The 22,799-nt window shown below is 42.4% G+C and overlaps 1 long non-coding RNA gene and 3 other non-coding genes across 6 annotated transcripts; all 4 read right to left on the bottom strand.

Annotated features, from left to right (window-relative positions):
* Positions 1 to 1,216: 1,216 nt before the first annotated feature.
* Positions 1,217 to 19,110, bottom strand: LOC149435508 (uncharacterized). Of its 3 annotated transcripts, none has more exons than XR_016308468.1 (8): positions 18,990 to 19,110; positions 17,381 to 17,523; positions 16,457 to 16,550; positions 13,825 to 13,927; positions 12,664 to 12,817; positions 12,292 to 12,418; positions 2,809 to 2,876; positions 1,217 to 1,417 (listed from the first exon to the last, which is right to left on the bottom strand). It is a non-coding gene; the product is annotated as an uncharacterized LOC149435508 (long non-coding RNA). The 3 variants fall into 3 exon arrangements; XR_016308469.1 differs by lacking the exon at positions 16,457 to 16,550 and adding an exon at positions 13,022 to 13,141; XR_016308467.1 differs by lacking the exon at positions 16,457 to 16,550.
* On the bottom strand, positions 1,497 to 1,611 carry LOC149435511 (small nucleolar RNA SNORD89). The gene has a single exon (XR_016308472.1). It is a non-coding gene; the product is annotated as a small nucleolar RNA SNORD89 (small nucleolar RNA).
* LOC149435510 (small nucleolar RNA SNORD89) lies at positions 12,496 to 12,610 on the bottom strand. Its single transcript, XR_016308471.1, has one exon. It is a non-coding gene; the product is annotated as a small nucleolar RNA SNORD89 (small nucleolar RNA).
* On the bottom strand, positions 17,082 to 17,194 carry LOC149435509 (small nucleolar RNA SNORD89). The gene has a single exon (XR_016308470.1). It is a non-coding gene; the product is annotated as a small nucleolar RNA SNORD89 (small nucleolar RNA).
* Positions 19,111 to 22,799: the final 3,689 nt, after the last annotated feature.

The following is a 22,799-nucleotide window of genomic DNA, read 5'->3' as shown; positions in this document are numbered from 1 at the left end:
TTTCCTCAGGATGTGGTTTGGTAGACAAAATAAATGTAATTGTGGGAAGTTAAGCTATTTTGATAGAAAGCCTCTACAGAACAAACAGACTGCTGACGCTCTGAACATGCTTATTGCCTGGCTGTCATGCCAGGCAATATTTATATATTGGAAACAGAAGTATGGAGATCAAGCAGGAAGTCAGAAACCAAGGAGGTGAGAGGATGGAAAGTCTCCCCCTTTTGAGCACCTCAAACTCTGCCCAGTTCCGGGGAGGCCTTTATTGGCTAGACACGCAGCGGAATCCTTCGATGCTTGCGATGCATAAATATGGTCTACATGAAGGATGCAGACTTTTTCCTGTACCACTGCTTGAAGAAAGTTTAACAACCGGCAGTAGGTTTGGGAGTTGATTTGGAGTCCATCTTCAACCCGAAAAGGTCCAGCTAGCTTCATCTTTAACACAAGTCCAGTCCATACCAGTACCCTACCTCCACCTTGCTGGAATCTGAGTTGAAATTGAGCTCTGTGCCTAGTACTGATCCAGCCATTGGCCCATCAAGAGTTACTCATCTCATCGGTCCATATAACCTTTGAAAAAACAAAAACAACCCTATCTTCATTTCTTGGCCCAGTCTTGACGTTTCAATAGGTGTCTTGCTCAGTGGTGGTTGGGTTTCAGCCTTCCATACCTTGGCCATGTCTCTGAGCACTGAACACCTTGTACTTCTGGGCACTCCAGGTAGGTTGCAGTTCTGGAATATGCCAGCACTGGAGGATAATGGTTCCCTGGTAGCTTCACATCTGATTCTTCTCAAATCTTTGGAAGTAAATTTGCGTCTTTTTTTTTCTCAACACGTTTCTTTCGACCCAGTTGACTGTCAACAAAACCCTTGATGGTTCTGTGATCACGCCCCAATGTCTTGGCAATTTCAAGAGCGCCGCATCCCTCTGGAAGACTTTTACAATTTGACTTTTCAGAGTCAGTTAAATCTTTTTAGCCCATTTTGCCTGAGGAAAAGAAGCTGCCTAATAATTATGCACACCTTGAGATAGGGTGTTGAACTCCTTAGGCCACACCTCCCTCATTACACATCACCTGATATGCCAAAATCCAATAAGCATTCAAGTTTATACAGAATAGAGTTGGACATTATGCATAAAAATGAGGATTTGGTTAAAATAATCACTTGCCTAATAATTGTACACACAATGTATAAAATACACTCAAAGAAAATCAGGAAGCAAAATCTTTATTGTCCAGTGAAGGAGTCAATATTGTCCAGTGAAGGAGTCAATATACCTACTTCTACTCCAAACAACTATTGAAGACATTCAATGGTTAACTTTCAGCCACTTTACATGTGTAGGGGGAACAGATTAATATCTTCGATAGGTCCAGTATTGAGGAAAGTCAGGAGGTCTGGTACTCTTCTACCTGGAAAATTAGAAAAACACCGGCTTTATAGCACCTGTTTGTTGGAAAACATTGTCAGTTAACTGTATTTAGTTACTATGCAGAGGTCAGTTAATGTTTCGCTTCAGGGGTTTTTGTCATTATGCCACCCACTGAGAGAGTTAACTGCTTGGGGCAGCACTGTAATTCGGCCTTTTATGTCATCATTCCTCTGCAGACAATGTAAAGCGATATTAAAACCAAAAATGTAATAGATTTGGCAGCTTACCAATCAGATGTGGTGGCTGCATTAGTTTTTTTAAGGCTCAATTCCCCTCCTTTTCATCTGATGATCTGACCAATAACACTGTATTAGAACCCCCCCCCCCCCACTCTGGATGAAAGAGCACAGGACAGGGGGCATCTTTAGACAGCAGTACTGGCACCTGACAGACAGAATTTGAATGAATGAAAGAAAAAAAATAAACATACATACATACACATACTTTAGATTTTTATTAGGTACGCCTTGCTAGTGGCAATAAATTATCCCCCACATCATTACACCACCAATACCCTGAATTGTTGACAAGGCAGGATAGATCCATGCTTTCATGTTTACACCAAATTCTGACCCTACCATCTGAGTGTCGCAGCAACCAGTCTGCCCATTCCCCTCCTCTGACTTCAACAAGGCATTTTCATCCACACAACTGCCGCTCACTGGATATTTTCTTTTTCGGACCACTCTGTAAACCCTAAAAGATGTGTGTGAAAATCCCAGGTCAGCAGTTTTTGAAATACTCAGACCAGCCCCTCTGGCACCAACAACCATGCTACGTTCAAAGTCACTTAAATCCCCTCTTTCCCATTCTGATGCTCAGTTTGAACTTCACGTCTACATGCCTAAATGCATTAAGATGCTGGCATGTGATTGGCTGATTATGAATACCAAGCAATTGAACATGTGTACCTAATAAAGAGGCCAGTGAGCATATATGCCTTTAGTAAATCAATCCCACCGACTTGATAGCTATGTCAGCTTGCAGTGCTGAGATTCTGAGTTTATTCATGCCATTGACAAACCAATTACAGTAGTCACATGATCAAAAACCCTGCCCCGCCTCCCAGCGTCTGAAACTCCCTTAAGGGCCAGGAGGCAGGGTGTTAAAGGGTTAAGGTGTAACGTGTAACATGGTCCAAGTCATAGACATCTGTGCATGAACTACAAGTCCCATCCCATTGTTATCTATCCACACACACCCCCCACACTTGTGTAGCAAAAAGGTAGAAGGGGTGGAGCATAGAGAGGAGAGAAGAATCACTTTCAATCAGAACTAATCCAAGAACTATACAGTACTGACTGATGCCGATACAACAATCAAATCCATAAGCGATTTGAAAAGTACTGAAGCAATTTTCTGTGCACCCACCTTGTCATCAGGACCACATGGCTCGTTTCTGGTTACATCAGAAGTGATATGACCGCATCCTATGGAGCCTGTAGACAAGCAGAATGTGTCATCGGTTAGACATTGGCCATTGTATTACATTATCCCAAACAGAGGAGCACCCAGGAACTCTAATCTGTAAAGTTATAAAAAATGAATACCAGTAAGGGAGGGAGAAACACACACACACACACTTTCCTGAAAACTTTACCTAAAGAAATTCCTGCACCACCAAAATTGTAATGTACTGAAATTAAAAGCTGCATGGATTCCAAAACACACACACACAAGCGATATAAACCATGTACAATCCAAAAAAGGCAACATCAGTCCACAAATGCTATACAGTCAGTTATTGAGAAAGTCTGAGCTGGCCTGGGTCAGATTGTAACAAAATGATTCATAACACCAGACAGCAGAGGTATAGGTTTTGCATGATATCTGCTATCCGTTAGGTCCGATTGACTTCTGTACAACCAGCCTGCCCATTCGAGGATCGTATGTCCCTGCTGAACCAGACAGATTTCAAACCATGTATGGCCGCCTTACCACCACACTTATCTTAAAAATGTCCAAAATAGGGGCGCATGCGCGGCCGGCACCCGAATGGACGCATAGAGCGGAGCTCTCCGTCCAGCCGCCAGTGACAGAAGCGGCTCACACAGACCCCAGGGAATTCCAGGCATACCAACCCGTACATAAGAGGTGCCCGCACCTCCACAGCGATGCCACGGAGGAGAAAAACCCCGGGACAGCCCGGGAAAGTGTCCCAATTCTTTCCTGTCATCTCGACAGGAATCCAAGATGGCGCCGGCGGCGGACATTCAGGGAACTGCAGACAGGAGGATGACACTCACACACAGAGGAGAGATCCCAGGCTGCAGCATCCATTATACCCAGGGGATCCTGGTGAGTTGTCTCCCCCCTACAAGCAGCCCAGCCAAATCAAGGCCCAGACTAGATCTAGATCACCAGAGATCCGATTACCAGGCCCCTATTAATCCGCTTCTTCAAATTAACACAGACCTCCCAGCAATAGAGGCATTCCCGACAGCAGATCAGCCATTGACGGAGCTATCTATGAAAAATATGCTCCTATCGCTCAGACAGACCCTGCATAATGACATCTCATCCTCATTAGTGCAACTTAATACCGCAGTCCAACGCCAGGAACTCAGAGTACAACATATTGAATCCAAAATGGGCGATGTCATTACAGCGCACAATGACCTAATTGACGCTCATACAGAACATACGTCTGACATTGACCAAATAAATTTGAAACTTGCTGATTTAGAAGATCGATCGAGACGTAATAATATTAAGTTCAGAGGCATTCCTGAAAGTGTCAATGAGGCATTACTCCCCTACATCCAGCAATACATGAAAATCCTCATTCCATCTCTTTCCGATCTCGAATTAACTATTGATCGAGCTCATCGGTTACCCAAACCCGCGTTCCTGCCAGCATCTATCTCTAGAGATGTCCTAGCTCGGATCCACTTCTATCACATCAAAGACAAAATTATGCTAGCGGCCAGGAATACATCTGCACTCCCACCATCACACGCCAATATTCGACTGTTCGCTGACCTTTCTAAAGCCACACTACTCAATCGCAAAAAATGATAACCATTACCAAGGCCTTACGAAACCATGGCATTGCCTACCAGTGGGGATTTCCCACAAAATTAACCATCAGACAACAGGGCCGAATTTTTACTGTCAAAAATCTCGAAGCAGGCTTAGACCTCCTCAAAGCCTGGAATATTATCCCTGGAGAAACGCAACAATCCACACCTACTTTACTCCAGAATATGGAAGATGAATAACACAACCACATCCAACTTCTGGTATCTTAATACTCTTACACTACAAGTTGCTAAACCACCTCATTCTCTGGCGCACGGCCATGTTTAGAAAGTTTTATGTTCCCAAGATTTAGTTGGCTTGACCTAGGTTACGGTCAAAGCCTAATCAAACCCCCCGAATCTGTAGTAGCAAGACCAGCTACTCAGACCACTTGCATTATTTGCGAGTATTTTTTTTACCCCCTGCTACCCTCACCATTTCCTCCCTCCTCAGCACCACCAGTCGCTCACTACTACTCTATTGATTATTTAACCTTGATGAACTTTTGTAAATCTCTCATCATAAATACGAGACCTAATTCGAACAACTTCAATCACACCGATGAAACACTTCCTTCCACAGAAACAACCACTAAACTTTTCACTCATTCAAGACTCCAATGCAATATTCAATTCAGCACTCAAAAACTACAATATGATTAACCTTACTTCTCTTAATGTCCGTGGTTTGAATTCGCCGTTTAAAAGATCGATGCTCCAAAGAGAATCGAAAAAATCTCAGGCCGACATCCTCTTTGTTCAAGAATCTCACTTTGCCACAAACAGGACTCCCAAATTCCACCTTAATCGATTTACGCATATCTTTTTGGCTACAAACCCCAAGAAAAGAAATGGCGTCATAACCGCCATAAAGGACTCTATCCAATTCAGCCTCATTTCTGAAATCGCTGACTCTCAAGATTGCTATCACATCCTAATTTGCCGTCTGAATGACATTCTCTATACTTTAGTAAACGTCTATGGCCCCAACAAACGCCAGATCAAATTTTATAACAAGCTCTACAAAACCATCACTTCCCTGAAACAAGGCAGACTTATTATTGGAGGAGATTTCAATATCATTGGCAACGCACAAATGGACTCGTCCTTCCACAGAAGAGTACCTAAACAAACCTTCAATCAATTTCTTCATAATCACGACCTATACGATATTTGGAGATGCCATCACGGCACTGAAAGAGACTTTACCTATTATTCTCCTACACACCTCGCATATTCCAGAATTGACTTCTTCCTTACGGATAAATGGACACTGCAACACATAACTTCGTCCAAAATAGGCACGATCACCTGGTCAGACCATGCTCCAATCAACATTACTTTAGACGACAATCAACGCGCAGCACTCCCACCTATTTGGAGATTAAACTCCATAATACTAAAAAACGTAGCTCATCAGAATCACTTGTTAGATGCTCACAACCTGTTTTTTGACACCAACTCTACCCGATATCCCTATTACAACACTATGGCTTACATATAAAGCCTTTATGAGAGGCATACTCATACAACTAAATTCCCGAATCAAGAAACAACGATCCCACCAAATTGATCAATTACTTACCGCCATCAAAATTAATGAAGAGTCCAATAAAAACAACCCAAATTCCTCCATAACTGCAACCTTGACCTCAGATAGAAATAAATTACGACTCCTTCTACTGCACAACTACGATCTCAACCTTCAGAGAACTAAATCTAGATTCTATGCATTAGGCAACAAGGCAAGCTCCCTCTTATCGAAAACTATTAAACAAAAACGACTTAAGTCAAAAATTGCCACTATCCAACACCCAACCACACAAACACTACTCACTAACCCACAAGATATATCGAATGCATTTGCAACTTACTACCAGGAACTTTACAACATCAAAAATGACCCTGATACAAACCAACCTACAATTGAGACCATTCAAAACTTTTTAGACACTACCAACCTACCGCGTCTCACATCATCTCAGCTTACGTCTCTATCGCTTCCAATTTCTCCTATAGAGATACAACATAGCATAACTACACTACCCCTTAACAAATCTCCAGGCAACGACGGATTTACAAACGAATACTATAAAACGTTTGCGCCTAACCTCACACCTCATTTATCTACATTATTCAACCATACTGCCTCCACAGGTACTTTCCCCCCTGAAATGCTACAATCCATCATTACCACAATACCCAAACCAAATAAAGACCCCCAACTGGTTCAAAATTATAGACAGATTTCTCTTTTAAATACAGACATAAAATTATATGCCAAACTTCTCGCACAACGGTTGCTTCCATACCTCCCCACACTAATCCATCCGGACCAAGTAGGTTTTATCCCAGGCCGACAAGCACCCGACGCAACTAGAAGAATTATATCCCTAATACACAACCTAGAGTCCACTAAACAACCCTCATTACTCTTGTCCCTAGATGCTGAAAAAGCATTTGATCGAATCAATTGGCTCTTCATGAAACTAACCCTGCAGAAATTTGGGATTCTAGATTGGATGCTATCGGCAATACTCTCCCTATACTCCAAACCTTCCGCCAAAGTCTTAAATAACGGTACTCTCTCCCAAACCTTCCAGATCTCCAACGGCACCAGACAGGGATGCCCACTCTCACCCATAATTTTTACCTTACTAATTGAACCCTTAGCATCCAAACTCAGAGATGACCCTTCTTTTTCAGGTATCAACCATCTTGAAACAGAACACAAAATTAGTCTCTTTGCAGACGATATTATTCTCATGATCACTAACCCTTATAAAATCACTCCAAACAATACGCTCTCATCTTCACAACTACTCAGACATCTCCTATTATAAACTTAACGAGCCAAAATCCTCCATTCTAAACCTATACACTCCGCATAAAATCCAAAATTTGATTGGAACACACTTCCCTTTCACATGGGAACAATACAGCATTCCTTATTTGGGAATTAAACTTACTAATACAACAAACCAATTATATACCGCTAATCACAAGCCATTACTTGACTCTATTCCACGAGAACTCAAACAAATGCGTACATCTACCCTCTCAACATTGGGTAGAATTGCTACCTTAAAAATGTCCATTTTACCTAAAATACTCTACATTTTCCGAACTCTCCCGAACCCAGTTCCTTTTTTTCCAAACTCCAGACGATCCTCAATAAATTCACATGGGACTCTAAAAAACCTAGATACTCGACTAGCCTATTAATACAACCCCCTTCAAAAGGAGGGGCGGGACTCCCACATTTACAATCCTATTATAACGCCACGCTTCTGGACCAACTATGTCCCACTAAAGATAAGACATGGACCAACATGGAAAACCTCCCACCTCTTAGATACACACTCTACAAATTATTATTCCTACCGCAAAATTCTCAAACTCACCTACTTTTCAAACACCCCTGTATGAAAGCCACCCTACAGGCCTGGTTTACATTCCCATCAGCGAAACACCCAGATTCCGAAAAGAAGAGTATTTATACACCTATTTCCACTTTACACCTCCTAATCCCTTTTTTAAACCTATCACAATGGGAAATTAGAGGTATATCACACATAAAAAGATTTATATACCAATCATAGATTAGACTCTTTCACTACTCTCCAAACAAAATTCCATTTACCCGATAAGGAAAATTTCAACTATTTAAGAATATCTCATTCTCTACGCACATTGGCATTACCCCTAGAGCTAAAAATCCCCGCCACGGCTTACCTATTTTTTCACAAATTACAATATCCTAAAAAAGGAATCTCAACATTTTATAAGCTACTAACCAATGCCCAATTTTCCATACACACCGCCTCTCTCACTAACTGGGAAAACGATTTTCTCCAACCAATCTCTCCACATATCTGGGCGAAAACTTTTAACATCACATATAAGGCCTCCAAATGTAGTTCCCATTGGGACTTCTACTTAAAAATTTTACACAAATGGTACCTCACACCAGTTAAACTCGCTCTTTTTTACCCCCAACACTCTCCTAAATGTTGGAGACACTCTGGAGAAACAGGCACAATCACTCATATACTATGGAATTGTAAATCTCTTAGGTCATATTGGAATAAAGTGTTTCAAATAATTTCTTCAATTTCAAAATCCTACACACCCCCAAATCCAGCTTTAGCCCTTTTGCATATAGGAATAGACAAATTTCCTCCAAACTCGCAAACTGTTATCATCCATACACTAGCAGCTGCTAAAATTAACATTACTAGATTATGGAAATCAACAAAACTCCTTCCATCTCGACTCTTATTTCTGATTTAAATTTCCAATGTGAAATGGAAAAGAGAACAGCAATCCAAAACCTCACATATCATAAATTCCAATTTCAATGGTCTCGTTGGCTCCCGGACCCTAACTGTTCCATTAAATGATATATATCTAAAAATATTACCACCATACAACTAACGTTTTGACTGGTACTCCCCCCCCCCCCCCCCTCACCTTCCTTTCCTTTTTCCCACTTTGTTCCCATTCTTAATATACTTCAAAACAATTATGGTTCACATTAATATATATATGCTTATAACTAGACGAAATCACACTCACATATTCCCCGGCCAAATGGTGGGGAAACATATCCTCAATTTTTGCATACTTCTACTTGCTACTTCAATCTAATGTGAACTGTATTGTTTTATGATGCATATTAATATGTATGTTTAAAAGTTAATAAAAACTATTTGAAAAAAAAAAAAAAAAAAAAAGTCCAAAATACCCCCTCCGGCTACCCTAGGTAAATCAGATCAGAGTAATTTTTAGTGGCAACATCACTCAGTGGCCCCCATAGCCCAGCTGTTGTCATCGCTCCCTCCGTTTCCCTAATTAGCAATTAGGAGCAGATGGGAATGGCAGAGAATGCATAAAAATAAATCTTTAGTTTTCACAACCACTTTAACCACCACCACATAGTAAAAATACTGCTATAGGGTGGCAGGGGTGCACAAAATCACATATACAGACACGATTTTGCATCACCAGGTAGGGAGCACATGCGCCCTACCTGTGCTGCCATTTCTGGCCTAGGCAATACAGTTCTCTTCTATCAGCTCCAGCACACTGCTTTGTATGGCTCTGCATAGCCATACAAAGGAGTGTGCTTACAGCTGAAAGCACAGACCGCTTATTGTGAAAGTGAACAGTTAACTCTTTGATCACCACACGGTAACCCACCTTCCTGCCCAGTGCCATTAGTACAATGTCAGTGCTTTTTATTAGCAATGATCACTGTATTGGTGTCACCAAGTCAGTTCCCCCCCGTGTCAGAATGCCCACCACAGTCCCGCTATAAGTCACTGATTGCCATTACTAGTTTAAAAAAAAAAAAAAAAACAAATTAAAAATCCGAGTATATATAATCAACATTTGTAAAAACTAACTCACAAAAAACAATTTACACGTATTGGGATTTTTTAAGCAGATATGGAGCAGAATACATTTTGACCTAAATTGATGAAATTTGATTTAATTTTTTTACTGGACATGTTTAATTGCAAAAAGTCAAAAATATTGTTTTACCCCCCCTCAAAATTGTCGGTTTAATTTATAGTGCAAAAAGTAAAAAAAAAAAAAATTTAAATTTGGGTGGTGTTGCATAACCACCAAATTGTCAGTTAAAGTAATGCAAAAAATGGCCTGGTCAGGAAGGGGGTAAATTCTCTGGAGGGCAAGTGGTTAAATATTATTTGCATAGATCACAGGTTTATGGATCCATATTAGGAAAGTCATAGGTTCCTGCAGGTATCATGATGCCCACTGAAATACTAAGGAGGGAGGTAATTAGGTGCCAAACTAAACTAGAGAACAAAGGTACAAGCCAAACATTCTTGGGTTGTGTTTTAATCCTGCACCCACCCCCACTATGTTCTGGGGAATTTTAGAGTACAGTGTAGAAGTATCAGATGTCATGATATTCTAATCGTACAATCTCATCGGTTTTGAGGAACCATTGCTGGGACATGAGTGCTATTGCCGCATTTACTGGATGTATTGTGACCGCCTATGTCTTTTCCTCAGGATGTGGTTTGGTGGACAAAATAAATGTAATGGTGGGAAGTTAAGCTATTTTGATAGAAAGCCTCTACAGAACAAACAGACTGCCACTGCGGACGCTCTGAACATGCTTATTGCCTGGCTGTCATGCCAGGCAATATTTATATACTGGAAACAGAACAAGTATAGAGATCAAGCAGAAAGTCAGAAACCAAGGAGGTGAGAGGATGGAAAGACTCCCCCTTTTGAGCACCTCAAACTCTGCCCAGTTCCAGGGAGGCCTTGATTGGCTAGCCACGCAGCGGAATCCTTTGATGCTTGCGATGCATAAATATTGTCTTCATGAAGGATGCAGGCTTCTTCCTGTACCACTGCTTGAAGAATGTTTCTAACAACTGGCAGTAGGTTTGGGAGTTGATTTGGAGTCCATCTTCAAGCCGAAAAGGTCCAGCTAGCGTCATCTTTAATAATACCAGTCCATACCAGTACCCTACCTCCACCTTGCTGGAATCTGAGTTGAAGCTCTGTGCCTATTACTGATCCAAACTGTGAAGTAAAACAACAAGAAGCGCACCAACCTTGCGCATTACCTCAGTAACCAAAATTTATTTAGTAAAAGAATGGTACTCACAAACAGCGAATAAAAACAGGCATGTAAGTCCTCCAAGGGACTTTAAAGGCAAGAGGCCAGTGCGAATCCCATCATGGGGGTAGCCACTCAGTACAGCTGACGCGTTTCGAATGTCATGTGTTCTTCCTCAGTAGAAGGCATGACCTTCCTTGGAGGACTTACATGCCTGTTTTTATTCGCTGTTTGTGAGTACCATTCTTTTACTAAATAAATTTTGGTTACTGAAGTAATGCGCAAGGTTGGTGCGCTTCTTGTTTTACTTCAGTTCTGTTCGGGCTTCCCCAGCCTTGGTGTGGAGCTGCACGACCTTGTTTATTCTGGTGGTTGCTTTTTCGGAGTTTGATTTCATCTACTCACCGCAGGCCTGGGTCCTGGAGCGCAGGAGAAAAATCGCATTTGGCCTATTACTGATCCAGCCATGGGCCCATCAAGAGTTACTCATCTCATCGGTCCATATAACCTTTGAAAAAAAAAAAAAAAAAAAAAAAAAACACAAAACAAAACAAAAAAAATCTTCATTTCGTGGCCCAGTCTTGACGTTTCAATAGGTGTCTTGCTCAGTTGTGGTCGGGTTTCAGCCTTCCTTACCTTGGCCATGTCTCTGAGCACTGAACACCTCGTACTTCTGGGAACTCCAGGTAGGTTGCAGTTCTGGAATATGACAGCACTGGAGGATAATGGTTCCCTGGTAGCTTCACATCCGATTCTTCTCAAATCTTTGGAAGTAAATTTGCGTCTTTTTTTCTCAACACGTTTCTTTCGACCCAGTTGACTGTCAACAAAACCCTTGATGGTTCTGTGATCACGCCCCAATGTCTTGGCAATTTCAAGAGCGCCGCATCCCTCTGGAAGACTTTTACAATTTTTGACTTTTCAGAGTCAGTTAAATCTTTTTAGCCCATTTTGCCTGAGGAAAAGAAGCTGCCTAATAATTATGCACACCTTGAGATAGGGTGTTGAACTCCTTAGGCCACACCTCCCTCATTACACATCACCTGATATGCCAAAATCCAATAAGCATTCAAGTTTATACAGACTGGAGTTGGACATTACGCATAAAAATGAGGATTTGGTCAAAATACTCACTTGCCTAATAATTGTACACACAATGGATAAAATACACTCAAAAATAAATCAGGAAGCAAAATCTTTATTGTCCAGTGAAGGAGTCAATATACCTACTTCTACACCAAACTATTGAAGACATTCAATGGTTAACTTTCAGCCACTTTACATGTGTAGGGGGAACATAAATGAATATCTTCGATAGGTCCAGTATCGAGGGAAGTCAGGAGGTCTGGTACTCTACCTAGAAAATTAGAAAAACACCGGCTTATAGCACCCGTTTGTTGGAAAACATTGTCAGTTAACTGTATTAGTTACTATGCAGAGGTCAGTTAATGTTTCGCTTCAGGGGTTTTTGTCATTATGCCACCCACTGAGAGAGTTAACTGCTTGGGGCAGCACTGTAATTCGGCCTTTTATGTCATCATTCCTCTGCAGACAACTTAAAGCGATATTAAAACCAAAAATGTAATAGATTTGGCAGCTTACCAATCAGATGTGGTGGCTGCATTCGTTTTTTAGGCTCAATTCCCCTCCTTTTCATCTGATGATCTGACCAATAACACCTCCTGTATTAGAACCCCTCACACTCTGGATGAAAAAGCACAGGACAGGGGGCATCTTTAGACAGCAGTACTGGCACCTGAGAGATACAGAATTTGAATGAAAAAAAAAAATAAAATATACATACTAATATATTATACACATACTTTATATTTTTATTAGGTATGCCTTGCTAGTGCCAATAAATTATCCCCCACATCATTACACCACCACCAATACCCTGAATTGTTGACAAGGCAGGATGGATCCATGCTTTCATGTTTCCACCAAATTCTGACCCTACCATCTGAGTGTCGCAGCAACCAGTCTGCCCATTCCCCTCCTCCGACATCAACAAGGCATTTTCATCCACACAACTGCCACTCGCTGGATATTTTCTTTTTCGGACCATTCTTTGTAAACCCTAAAAGATGAGTGCGTGAAAATCCCAGGTCAGCAGTTTTTGAAATACTCAGACCAGCCCCTCTGGCACCAACAACCATGCAACGTTCAAAGTCACTTAAATCCACCCTTCCCCATTCTGATGCTCAGTTTGAACTTCACCACGTCTACATGCCTAAATGCATTGCGATGCTGCCATGTGATTGGCTGATTAGTAATACCAAGCAATTGAACAGGTGTACCTAATAAAGAGGCCAGTGAGCTTATATGCCTTTAGTAAATCAATCCCACCGACTTGTTAGCTATTGTCAGCTTGCAGTGCTGAGATTCTGAGTTTATTCACACCAATGACAAACCAATTACAGTAGTCACATGATGAAAAACCCTGCCCCGCCTCCCAGTATCTGAAACTCCCTTAAGGGCCATGAGGCAGGGTGTTAAGGGGTTAAGGTGTAACATGGTACCAAGTCAGACATCTGTGCATGAACTACAAGTCCCATCCCATTGTTATCTATCCACACACACACACACACACACTTGTGTAGCATAAAGTTAGGAGGGGTGGAGCACAGAGGAGAGAAGAATCACTTTCAATCAGAACTAATCCAAGAACTATACAGTACTGACTGATGCCGATACAACAATCAAATCCATAAGCGATTTGAAAAGCAGAGTAAGTACTGAAGCAATTTTCTGTGCACCCACCTTGTCATCAGGACCACATGGCTCGTTTCTGGTTACATCAGAAGTGGTATGACCGCGTTTCTGGTTACATCAGAAGAAGTGGTATGACCGCATCCTATGGAGCCTGTAGACAAGCAGAATGTGTCATCGGTTAGACATTGGCCATTGTATTACATTATCCCAAACAGAGGAGCACCCAGGAACTCTAATCTGTAAAGTTATAAAAAATGAATACCAGTAAGGGAGGGAGAAACACAAAAAACCGCACACACTTTCCTGAAAACTTTACCTAAAGAAATTCCTGCACCACCAAAATTGTAATGATATACTAAAATTACAAGCTGCATGCATTCCAAAAACGCATATACACAAGCCATATAAACCATGTACAATCCAAAAAAGGCAACATCAGTCCACAAATGCTATACAGTCAGTTATTGAGAAAGTTTGAGCTGGCCTGGGTCAGATAAAATGATTCATAATACCAGACAGCAGAGGTATAGGTCTTGCATGATATCTGCTATCCATTAGGTACCTTTAAAAGCCTTGAGTACATATATAACCTAGAACATACATGGCAAGTGATCCATAAAGTAGAATTCCAACCTAAAGCTGGCTACATATTTATCTTCTCTTCGTTCAACCAATGGGTGGAAGGGGGGGGGGGGGGGTGGAAATGACTACTGCTAAGCTATTGTGTTGTGACAGTAAGGAGACTTCCCTAATGTCAGGACACATTGATCAGTGTTTCTGGTTATAGCTGATGTCACTGATCATGTGGGACAAACCCAATAGGCTGTTTGAACAGAAGTTGATCTACCGATTGACTTCTGTACAACCAGCCTGACCATACGAGGATCGAATGTCCCTGCTGAACCAGACAGATTTCAAACCATGTATGGCCGCCTTACCAAACTTATCTTAACGTCCAAAATATCCCCTCCCCCCTCCGGCTACCCTACGTAAACCAGATCACAGTAGTTTTTAGTGGCAACGTCACTCATTGGCCCCCATAGCCCAGCTGTTGTCATCGCTCCCTGTTTCCCTGCAGCCGCCACTCACTACACAGGGGAGGTGTAGCTGCGGGATCACTTGACTGGAATGAAAGCAGTTAGCATACAGAATTTTTGTTACTTCTTTAACATTGGTTAAACAGGGCAGGTAGAAGAGGGTAAGGAATGTTTTTTTTTTTTGTTTTGTTTTTTTATTTGTAAAATATATTTATTTACAAATAAAAAAAAATAATTATATTATAATATATATATATATATATCTATCTCTCTATCTATATTTTATTCTAATACATAAAACACATTTACACAACATATGCATCCACTTTCACCCCATAGCCCCCTAGAGCCTCTCCTCCCAATACAATTTCCCCTGTCCAATTGATTCTTAACATCCTTTCCCCTCCTGTATCTGCTTCTCTATTTGCTATAAATCTAATTAACCGGTTTGATTCTCCAACTCTACTACCAGGTCACCCCTCATTTTGAGATATTTTTTCAGATGTTTTAAAATTTATACCACCTACTCCATTGTTTTCTACATTTTTCCCATTTTAGCCATATAGCGTAGCTCCTCCATCCTATTGATACGATCAACTGTCTATCCAGTCCCTCATTGTTGGAGGGTCCTAGGCCTGCCAATATTTAAGGATTAAACTTTTTTGCCGCACTAATCAGATGGTAAGGAATGTTTTTAAGCAGACTTCGTGTTGGCTGGAATTCTACTCCCAATCAAAACATGGCCGGAAATTATGCTATATTCTGGAGCGGACCAGAACCAGGAGGAAAAAAAACAAACAAACAAAAAAAACCCCAAAACAAAAACAAAAAAAAAAAAAAAAAAAAACACACAACACAAGACACCATTGTATAGGCATAAAAGTGATCCTTACTATATCCTACCGTGTTTCCCTGAAAATAAGACAGTCATATTTATTTTTCCTCAAGAAGACACTGGCTTATTTTCAGGGGATGTCTTATTTTTATTAAGTATAGTACGTATGGCGAGCAGCAGCTTTACTGGTGTTTGGGGGGTGAGAGACCCACAGACTGTTGCTGGTTGGTACTGGGGGAGAGACATCCACAGTGCTGAGTAAGACAGCAGGCACAGCTTTACTTGTTCCCCCTTAGGACACACAATACTGTACCTAAAGCAAAGCGTCCTGCTCCTCAGTTCACTGAGCAGACTTACTTTCTACCCCTTCACTGTCTTCCTCTATGAATCAACTTGCAGCACGCACAGAATGACAGTGAGCCGACCTTGTTGATGGGGCTGCCCGTAACCTCTACATTCACCTCAGAGATAGCAGCTGTCACAATGGGGGAGAGCAGCTGTCACAATGGGGGAGATGAAAAGGGCTGCCCGTCCATCACTAGGTCTTATATTGGGGTATGGCTTATATTGGCCAAATGCTTAGAATTCCTGCTACTGCTTATTTTATGGGTATGTCTTATTTTCGGAGAAACACGGTACATCACATTAATATATCTTAATGAAATAACAGTAAATAAAAGTGTTCAAATAAGTTTATATATCTTAGAGTAAGGTCCATTGCATTAGAAATGGCCATTACTAGGTGTATATAGATATATACAGAAGTCAGATATTTTTAGCTACATTTGAAGTGTATTGGTATACTTACATTGATACTGAAAATGTTGCAAACTGGTCCACTATACATCATAAGTGTTGTAAGCTGATAAGCAATGAAGGGTGTAGCATGTGCTAAAGAAACCCTATAAAAATGAGAAGTGTAATCAATGTAACCAGAGCATCGGATGGGCAGGCAATGGGTGCTCTCATACAGCTGTATTCTCACTAATATATGATTTGGCGCTCTCGTTTGCAAGGTTGTTTATTTCAGGTTTAAAGACGTGAAATTCCCTAAACACCATACACAGTATATAAATTGTAATATATTAAATTAGAACACTAAGTGTAGGAAAGGGGAAATGAAAACAATGTGCATGTCTACTGCGGAAACAGACATGGCACAAATGATAAATGAACTGCTTATCCGTTCCCAGCAGCAGGAGAAACCTTCAAGGGGGAAAAAACAAAAAAAAAAAAACACAAAAAAAAAAAAAAAAAAAAAAAAGTGCATATGCCACAGGGCAGGAGAAAGACAGCTCAATGGACATGGTGTGAACAAGCTGTGTCTACTATTGGATCTGCAGTGCTAGTTCAGGGTGGAGCACCACCATGCAGTACAGAGAGTGTACTTCCGGATACTCTGGTCACATCGCAGTGGGCGGAGTCACCTGACTGCTGAGGTCAGTTGGGATTTCGCTTCAAGGGGATTTGTCATGGTGTCTCACTGTAGAGAGAAAACTGCTCAGTGGACACTGCAATTCGGCCTTTTATGTCATCATTCCTCAGCAGACCAGGCCCCCCCCCCCAATCCACCCCAGATATAGCCAGCCATGTCTTTACATCAACTTAACGGTGAACTGTTGGGGATGGGGGGGGCCTTTCTAGAAAAAAAAACAAAACAAAACAAAAGAAAAAAAAAAAAAAAAAAAAAGTTACCTCCCTGTATGCAAGGGTTAGAAGTAATAAATCTTACCCCCTTACTCCTGGCAGCCGGCCGTTTCCTCTTCCATCTGACCTGATGTGGGTGAGCCCTCAGCGTCAATGCACGCCATGATGTCAGAGGGTGACCAATCATTGAGGATGCTAAGAGGAGCTGGTCACATGGAGAGGCGGAGTCTACAAGAGAAATGGATAAATAAGGTACAGCTGTATTTTAAAAAGATTAAAATGTCAAATCCCTCAAAAACACGTTTAAAAATTATTTTAGGCCCCAAGATAAACACAGGACCCCCAAATATTATATATTTTATGAACGGAGACACCCTAGAGAAAAATAGCGGTAATTCCAATTTTTTATGTCACATGATATTACCACAAAAGTTCAGTAAAAAAACAAAAACACTAATCCTTCTGCAACTGCTCTCGCCCACATCGATTCTGCTGCTGTCCGGGCCACCTACAGGAGTCTCGGTGGTAACTCTTCAGATGGCAGCCCTGCATGGGTCAGCCCGCTGCTGCTCACCAGGTCCCTTCTTCCGGGGATTCCCGCTAAAAATTGCTTCCCTAGGCAAATGCCTTGGGTGCCTTGCGGTAGACACGCCCCTGCCTGACTGCACTGTGCCAAGTGTACAGTTTGGTGGAGGGGGAATATGGTGGGGGGTTGTTTTGCAAGACCTCCTGCTCTCTAGCTCCCTTGTCTCCTCCTCCCATGCTCGTCGCCAGAGATTCCCCCATCCTCTGGAACTCTCTATCCCAATTTATCAGACTATCGCCTACTCCGCTCACTTTCAGACAATATCTGAAAACCTATCTTCAGGGAAGCCTATCCTGCACTCAGCTAATAATGGAATCTTCTACTCTTCCAACCAGTCCATCCCCCACAGTTACTACCTTTTGTTTCACTAGCCCCTCCCTTCTAGATTGTAAGCTCCCAGGATCAGGGCCCTCCTATCCCTCTTGTATTGAAGCTGTATTGTCTCCCTTTATATTGTAAAGCGCTGAGCAAACTGTTGGCGCTATATAAATCCTGTATAATAATAATAATATATAAATCCTGTATAATAATATTCAGGGGTTGGGCTTGGCCCTCTAGTTCAAGTGAAGGGAACTCTTAAGGCATCAGCATACCAAGACATTTCGGACAATTTCATGCTCCCAACTTTGTGGGAAGAGTTTGGGGATGGCCCCTTCCTGTTCCAACATGACTGCCCACCAGTGCACAAAGCAAGGTCCATAAAGACATGGAGGAGCCAGTTTGTGGTGGAGGAACTTGACTGTCCTGCACAGAGTCCTTACCTCAACCCCATAGAACACCTTTGGGATGAATTAGAGGGCAGACTGTGATCCAGGCCTCCTCCCCCGACATCAGTGCCTGACCTGACAAATGTGCTTCTGGAAGAATGGTCCAACCTTCCCATAGACACCCTCCTAAACCTTGTGGACGGCCTTCCCAGAAGAGTTGAAGCTGTTATAGCTGCAAAGGGCGGGGCCAACTCAATATTGAACCCTACGGACTAGGACTGGGGGGCCATTAAAGTTCAAAAACACCGCCGACCTCTACCATGTACAGCATTCCATACACACTCATTACAGCGGAACTTCGTGGATATTTACTCCTCTCCCCCCAGGCTCGTAAGGGTTACCTGCTCACTGTTGTCTAGGGCAAGCAGACGCACCGCCACCGGACCGGTCACTCACAGCCCTCGCCGACCCGGCACCGCTCTCCCGCGCGCCGCCATCTCTTCCTAAACCAGAGTCGTCACGTGGCCAGTCAGAGGCGTGGCTCGGCTTTTCTCGGGCCGGCAGATTTAAGAGCAGCGAGTGTCACGTGACGTGTCCGCAGATGTGCACTTCGGCTGCCATTTTGCCGGAGCCTACTGGATACTCCTAGGATGGATGGGAGTAGTTTTGAGCTCTGAAGTGTTGCTGGGACTCTGTTATCCAACTTGAATTGTAGCTAAGGACACAAAAATGTAAAAACATGCTACATGCACACCAGCTTCCTCACCTGTCTCCTTTTCATGATTTTTCTTTAAAAAAAAAAAAGTTAAAGGACAAGTTCACCTTTTAACAAAAAATAATAAATGTACATTTTTTTATGCAGATAAAAAAATGTGCATTTATTATTTTTTTGTGTGTACATCCCATACATATGTCTATCCATACACCCCGTACATCCCGTACACCCCGTACATCCCGCACACCCCGTACATCCCATACACCCTGTACATCCATATATGTCTATCCGTACACCACATACACCCATACATCCCTTATATTCCATATATCTGTATATCCCGTACATCCACACATCCCGTACATCCATACATCCCGTACATCCACACATCCCGTACATCCATACATCCCGTACATCCATACATCCTGTACATCCACACATCCCGTACATCCATACATCCCGTACATCCATGCATCCTGTACATCCATACATCCTGTACATCCCGTACATCCATACATCCCGTACATCCACACATCTCGTACATCCATACATCCCGTACATCCATACATCCGTACATCCCGCACACCCTGTACATCCTGTAAATCCCGTACATCCACACATCCCGTACATCCCGCACATCTATACATCCTGCACACCCTGTACATCTATACACCCTGCACACCACATACATCCTGTACATCCCGTACATCCATACATCCCGCACAGCCCGTACATCTCATACATCCCATACATCCCACACACCTCGTACATCCCACACACCCCGTACATCCCATACATCCTGTACTCCTCTTACATCTCTTCACAGATTTATTTGTAAAACATGTTGAAAACCATTTATTATTTTCCTTCTACTTCACAATTATGTGCCACTTTGTGTTGGTCTATCACATACAATCCCAATAAAATACATTTATGTTTTTGGTTGTAACGTGACAAAATGTGGAAAATTTCAAGGGGGTATGAATACTTTTTCAAGGCACTGTATATTTCACTCTACTTCTTGTTTGTAGATCCCCCGCCAGTGACAACAGACCCCCCGATCAGTAGACCCCCCTCATCAGTAAATCCCTTTCCAGTGACAACAGACCCACCTCATCAGTAGATCCCTTGTGACAGTAGACACCCCTCATCAGTGGATTCCCCTACAGTGACAACAGCCCCCCCATCAGTAGAATCCCCCAATCAGTAGATCCCATTCCAGAACACTAGACCCCTTCCTCATCAGTAGATCTCCCCCAACCACAATAGGCCCTTTCTAATTAGTAGATCCCCCAATCAATAGATGCCCCTCAGCAACAATAAATCCCACCATTCAGTAGATCCCCAAGCAACAATAGCCCCTCCCCCTCATCAGCAGATCCACTCTAGCAACAAAAGACTATCTCCCTCATCAGTACACTCCTTCTCCTCAGCAACAATAGACCTCCCCTCATCAGTAGATCCTCCCAGCAACATTAGTCCCCCTTCTTCATCAGTAGAACCCCCCAGCAACACTAGACCCCTTCCTCATCAGTTGACCCCCCCAGCTACAATAGACCCTTTCTCGTTAGTAAATCCCCCTATCAATAGATGCCCCCCAGCAACAATAAATTCCACCATTCAGTAGATCCCCCAGCAACAATAACCCCCCCCATCAACAGATCCACTATAGCAACAATAAACCACCTCCCCTCAGCAACAATAGATTCCCTTATCAGTAGATCCTCCCCAGCAACAATAGACCTCCCTTCACAGTAGATCCCCCAGCAACAATAGACCTCCCTCATCAGTAGATCCCCCCAGCAACACTAGACCCCCTTCTTCATCAGTAGATCCCCCCAGCAACACTAGACCTCTTCCTTATCAGTATATCCCCCCAGTCACAATAGACTTTCTCATTATTATTTCACTTATTTATTTAAGGTACTTATAGAGCGCCGTTGATTTACACAGCACTTTACATATGTATTATACATTCACATCAGTCCCTAACCCTCAAGGGGTGTACAATCTAAGGTCCCTAACTCACATTCATACATACACATACTAGGGACAATTTAGACAGGAGCCAATTAACTTACCAGCATGTCTTTGGAGCGTGGGAGGAAACCAGAATACCTGGAGGAAACCCACACAGGCACAGGGAGAACATGCAAACTCCAGGCAGGTGGTGCAGTGGTTGGGATTCGAACCAACGACCCTAGTACTGCCAAGTGGAAGTGCTAACCATTTAGACACTATGCTGCCCCATCAACAGATGCCCCCCAGCAACAATAAATCCCACTTGTAACGGAACCGGACCCTGAGTGCACTTGGGTACTTCCATTATAATACCGCTTCCCCGTCTGAACACCGACCACAGACACCACAAGAGACCATACAAGACTAGACACCAGTCTTGAAGTAAAAACAGGAAATAGACTACTTTATTTTAACACAGATACAAAATATATACATTCAAGGGAACAACCCCCCTCCCCCCTGCATAATGACAATCTACATTTAGTAACAAGAGACACACCAATAGACAGTTCCATCAGGAGGGAGGCTGCTGCAGACACCCCCCTCCACCAAGCCAATACACATAGACACATACATCCCATAATAGTTTGCTCCCAAGTAAGACACACAATAGAACAATGGGATGCAACCACATGGCATTAAACAATCCACAACCCCCACCCTAATATTAGGCCAAATCACCCTGTACCCCTAACAGTCACAGGGTGGCTTACACATAAGAGGGATATGGGGAGCTGAGACAGGGGTCTCCCCACCTCTCCAAAGTGAGCTGTGTTCCATGGGCCCCCCACCCAAAGTGACTCCCATCACACCACTCTTCAGTGGATCCCCCAGCAACAATAATCCCCCTTCAGCAGATCCACTCTAGCAACAAGAAAGACAAAGAAAGATGTTTTTGTAGACAGACCAAACCCGAACATCTCACCCAAAGCAGGAAAAGGGATAGAACCATACACAATAAAGATGACACAGAGAGGGGACTGAATATCATCAATCTGTCATCACATACTTTCAAGAGAAGAGGAAGGAGTACTATTATTGGGACTATCGCTTTGTCCCAATAAAAGAATGGATACATTTGCAATAATTAAAAATATTAATCTTTTTGAATGTAAGCTTTTTTTCAAGAGCCTCTATATTAAACACACTCATCAAACTGAAAATATTGAGACAAACTTTACAACGGCGGACTTTAAAGCATTGCGAGATCTAACATTATTATTAGAGGAAAATGAATCCAACAATCAAACTGATGGCTGGGACATTGGAGATTTCTTGGAGCAAATCAATGAGGACATACAAGCACAGGACATGACATTTCACAAGAGATCTCATGTCTTTCTGTCGCTTAGCCAAAATCCAGCTATTTCTCTATCTCTATTTGTTCGACAGGTCACTGAGGACATTGAATCTTTAAAACTTGATCACATCCACAATAATCTAAGTGCAGCTGAAAAAATCGCAGTGAGGTCAT

The sequence above is a fragment of the Staurois parvus genome, unplaced genomic scaffold (genome assembly GCF_062004578.1).
Source record: "Staurois parvus isolate SC_StPar_1 unplaced genomic scaffold, SC_StPar_1.0 ptg001495l, whole genome shotgun sequence".
In the NCBI taxonomy this organism is placed as follows: domain Eukaryota; kingdom Metazoa; phylum Chordata; class Amphibia; order Anura; family Ranidae; genus Staurois; species Staurois parvus.
Note: the sequence above shows the minus strand (reverse complement) of the source record. Positions and strands in the feature narration are given on the sequence as shown.